This window comes from Pollicipes pollicipes, unplaced genomic scaffold, assembly GCF_011947565.3.
Source record: "Pollicipes pollicipes isolate AB1234 unplaced genomic scaffold, Ppol_2.1 Scaffold_1600;HRSCAF=1878_pilon_pilon_pilon, whole genome shotgun sequence".
Classification (NCBI taxonomy): Eukaryota; Metazoa; Arthropoda; class Thecostraca; order Pollicipedomorpha; family Pollicipedidae; genus Pollicipes; species Pollicipes pollicipes.
In genome coordinates, this window is record NW_023595962.1 from 17,122,754 (window position 1) to 17,127,587 (window position 4,834).

Genomic DNA, 4,834 nt, shown 5'->3' on the forward strand with positions numbered 1-4,834 from the left:
TCTTCTTCTCCTCTTTCTCTTTTTTCTTTGCAGCTCTGGTGTACTCATAGATATCATGGTCTTTGCTTTTTTGGCCCTCGCCGACTCGGCTCCACTTTGGATCCTGCCTTAAAAGATGGGGGACCAGGGGGTCCTGCCTTAAAAGATGGAGGACCTGGAAGTGGAAGGATACGGTAATGGAACATATGCATGGGTATTGGATAACATGGCTCACTGGAGGATCCTTTGGGATCAAAAATTATGCATTAAAAAACTATTTCTTGACAGAATTACAACAAAAATGAACAACTATAAGAAAGGTGAAAATGACAGGAAATTTATAATCATGAAAATATAAGACAGTTCAATAATGAACAATGTTTTCTTAAGGATCGTGTGGGCGATCTGGGGACTGTTTAATGTCACTTTGCCAATGCTGCATTATCGGTTTAAGGAAGCAATTGGGATAAAAATAACTCACTTTCGGATATCCACGAAACTCCTGCGGTGAGACAAGCCGGACTGCAGGAGATGCTGGGCTGAGTGGGTCACCTCCTTGGACCTCAGTTGGAGCCCGTGACGGCCCAGAAACTGCACACGGTTTGTTGCTCGCAAATGGTGGCCTTTTCAGGAGCAGGTCAACCGAATCAGTCGGCCTCCTTGACAGGGAAGGAGGCTCCGGACTCTCGACGCGGTCCTCTTTGTGTGTATCAGCTTCGTGTGTGATCTTCGTGTGCGCCCGCTTCATGTGTGTTTGCATCGTGTGTGTCCACTTCTTGTGTGTCCGCTTCGTGTGTGTCATCATCAGTCACCCCTGACGCTCCTGCAGTCGCTGAGGGAGCTGGTCTGTCGGTGACGTCTGCGGGAAGGAAGTCATCCTTGGTGAAGACTTCAGTGTCCAGTGGCCAGATTTCTGTCGTTCGAAAGCCGGACAGGATGTTGACTGAGGTGGCCGAGCGGATCAGCGCCTGCCCCATGAGCTTCCCCATGTTCAGAAGCTTGATGAAGTTACCCGCATTTTGGAGCATCCAGCTGTCTACCTGCTTGTTGAAGCTTGTCTTCATCGGACCGAAGACGGTGACATCGAGCAGATGGAGCCTGTGACTCGTGTGAGGAGGTAGAGTCACGAGATAGACTCCATTGTCCTTCGCCTACGTCAACACGTTCAGGCTGACATGGCTGACGTGACTGTCGAGCACCAAGACGACTGGATTGTCCTTGCTTGCCCCCATGTGCTTCACAATGTGCTGCATCACCATCTCAAAGTTTTCAGGCGTCATCCACCCGCTGCTGTGACACAGCTGCAGCAATCATTCCGTGGTGCCTTCCATCAGATTCTCCCGAAGAGTATTCCTTGAGGAGACGTAGGCAGGGGGAAGGTATGCCCCAGTGGCAGTCACAGCGACACACATCGTGACAAGTTCGCCCCTCTCCGCAGAGGTCACCTTTCCGATCTGTTTGTCTCTCTTCCCAGCAATGACTTTTCCAGGCTTCTGTACAGTCGTGAATCCAGTTTCATCTCAATTTAAACTCCTCGCACCTGAGGTTCGCGTCTGTTTCAAGACCTCAGACAGGTTTCCGAAGAATTCCTGCTGCCCATCTCTAACATATTTGCGTGTCCCCATTCTCCTTCATCCCAATTCTCCCGCCTCTCCCCTACAGAAAACATCACTACAACTCGGCCTCTTTCAGGTGTGATTCATGGGTTTTCCAGCATTGCGGCTGAAATTAAGCTCGCGGTCAAACGCCCTCCTGCCACCCGGATTAACGTGTTTATCGGTGCCCCACTGAAAGCTGCCATAGCCCTATATAAGACGACCTGCGGGACAGTGTGTATGCTTTTGGCTGCTGTTCGCACTGCTGATCACTTGTTCGCAAGGCACAGAGATGAACTTCCAGATACTGGTAAGTAAAAATGTTAGAATGAAATGTTGGAGTGAATCTTGAGTGACAAATGTGCCCGTGAGAAGACATTCACTGGTTCATGCACTCGGAAATTTTTCACGTGTCGTTGGAATATTTTAACAGGCCATGGTCGACGACGTTTTGAGCTAACAGTGCCATATAGCGGGAGTCATTAATTGTGTGAAGCAGATGTAAGGGACCACGACCTATGTTTACTTGTGCGAGATGATGTGCAGAAATCGACGAATATTTTAAAAGATATCTCCCCCTCTCTCCCCTTCTCTTTGTTTCTCACCGCCTCTCACCCTCCCTGTCTCTCTATCCCCGTGTCTTTCTCCCTCTTCCTCTCTTTCCCCCTTACCCTCTTTTTTGTGATCTCCATCTTTCTCCCTTCTCATGTCCCTCCGCGACGTGTAGCCTCCCAACACCCTCTAAATTATTGCAGCCCTTCAGCCACTTTCTCCTTCCATTCCCCCGTCTTTCCCTCACTCCCTGAATCAATCCCTCAGTTCCTCCCCTCCTACGTTCATCAATCCATTCATCCCTTCGTCCCTTCCGCCATTCTTAGGTTTTTACGTCACCCGATCCCTTGTTTTCTTCCTTTTAACTCCCTTTCCTTGCAATGTCCTCCTCGTTTTTCCGCTGCGACGTTGCAAATACTGTTATGGGATAAGACTTCAAGCATGCTTTCCTGCAGTTAAGATGAGGGCTGCACTTATCTTGCAGCACTACTTTCGATGAGTTGACATGTATGCATTTCTTTCAATAATTTCGTCGAACTATGATTTCAACGGACAAGCCAATATGATTGTGCAGCTTATACGACGGTGTGTTGTTCCTGTTTCAGATGCTGTTGCTGGTGGCCGTGTTTGGTGCGGTCTCGGCAGGCGGATCCCACTACGGCAGCAGAGGCGGCGGTTTCTCATACTCCGGCCGAGGACGCTACGGCCATTTTGGCGGAAGGAGCTACGGCCAATATGGCGGAAGGGACTACGGCTATTATCAGAGACGGTACTAAGGCTATGGCGGCGGCCTCGGCGGCTAAGGTCACCATTATGGCCACCATCACTGCTGACAACACAACATATGACTAGGGAGAGCCGTCAGCGGGAGAGCTATCCCGTTTGTCTCTCCGCGGTGTGACCAGACCCTGTCCTGCACAATGACAGCTGTCGCAACTGGCGATTGTCTGTCTAACTCTGATCGTCACCTGGAACTGCATCTCTGCTGCAAAAATAAATCTGCGCATTTACGGGCCGTGTTAAGGAACAACGGAGCAATTATTTCATCTTAGTGCCACGAATGGCAACGTTCGTGTGCCTCGCGATAGACGCCGTGGTGTTAGAGCAGATGAAGCGGAACGAAGCTCCGCATGAACGACACATACCCACCGTTCCGCCAGCAAAGCCGTGTATGACTTGCACTTGCTCTGTGTACAAACGGCAGTGGGGCCGTCTCAGGGGTAAGAAGCGTGCAGAACGGGTGTGGCGGCCAGTGCAGCCAGCCGCAGCAGAGAGCGAGATGAGAGGCCCGACCGCAGGCACAGATGAGATGAGAGGCGCAGGCTGGCTCCCACATTCAAAAATATCGCGCCGCACGATACCAACGGTCGCACCTTAGAGGGAATGTTTGTGTTTTTTTCTCGTTTTTTTCAACCGGACACGTCTACTGATGTCCTACAAAGCTATTGATATTGGCTCTAAGGGACAGTTTATTTGAGGCTTCTAAAAATGCTAAATCCGTGGTATCATTTTTCCAATCCATGGTATCACTGTGTGTTTGCACTGTGTGGGGGCGAACACAGGTCTTCGGGGGAAGAATGGTACCAGTCACCGGGATGGAAACGACCAATAACGACCAATAATGCATCCGAAACAAACTCAAACCACACGAAAAATCATGCTTCTATAGGGTGCCATTGCTTTGAAGCTAAGTCTTTTCATTTCACTGACGACAAATAAAATCACATAACATGACAGCGACGGGAAAAATGACAGGTCATCTTCTTATTATAGGAAATACACGACTCCTTAAAAGTTGCCCACGTTATGAGGAAGACAGGCAGGAGGTCGGCATCAATAACATTGATTTTCCGATGTACACCTTGGTACTAATAGCATATTCTGTCCTGAAATTCTGCATTTTCCCCTGCTTCGGATGTCATGTTATGAATGTACAAGTTGTAACAAAAGTGGTGCTTGAGGTTTGAAACAATAAAGACAAGATTGCTATCTTTCAGCAGAAAATGATGAAAGCATTTGCCAAATTACAGCAAAGCATATGGGGTGCTGCCATCACCACATTGAGATATGCACGCATACTTTTCACCATATTTCACAAAACATTTAAATTGTAAGGAGACATGTTTGTCCCGCACTGATAGTCGTGGATAACGCAAACAATTCCAATATTCTGTACATTACGAGCTCTCATAAACATCACAACAGAGACATGTTAGGAACGAAGCAAAGAAAAGCTCTATCAAACCCCTAGGGAGTACGTAACTAGCCTAGCATCACCACAGCAGTAAATGTCAATGCAATTACTGGCAACGAAGCTAGATTATCTTAACTGTCTTACTAGCTAGGTATTCAACATGGGATACTTGCATCATTCATGTTGTCTGAAAACCCTGGAAAAAATATTGAAGAGAGGTGAGATGAATGTTACTCCATTAAATTCAAAGTTAGTAGGCAGCCTTCAAGTTTTTCTCGTTCATGCTCTCAAAAACTAAACTTAATTGGTATTACATAGTCAGCTCGCTGCCATGCCGCAGACATCACACGCAGTAACTTGAAGTTGTTCTCAGGAAGAACAAAAACCGTTATTGCCATTAAAGCGCAGACACGTAAACTGAGGTAATTAAACCATAGCACAATACATCTTAGCATATTGGCTGGGGAACCTAAAAATTGACATAAATACGTGAGCCATTGAATAGCTCCACTCC

The 4,834-nt window shown here is 47.7% G+C and overlaps 1 long non-coding RNA gene across 1 annotated transcript; it reads left to right on the plus strand.

Moving 5' to 3' along the window:
• The first annotated feature begins 1,807 nt into the window (after window positions 1-1,807).
• LOC119098604 (uncharacterized) lies at window positions 1,808-3,136 on the plus strand. Its single transcript, XR_005094276.1, has 2 exons — window positions 1,808-1,884; window positions 2,732-3,136. It is a non-coding gene; the product is annotated as an uncharacterized LOC119098604 (long non-coding RNA).
• Window positions 3,137-4,834: the final 1,698 nt, after the last annotated feature.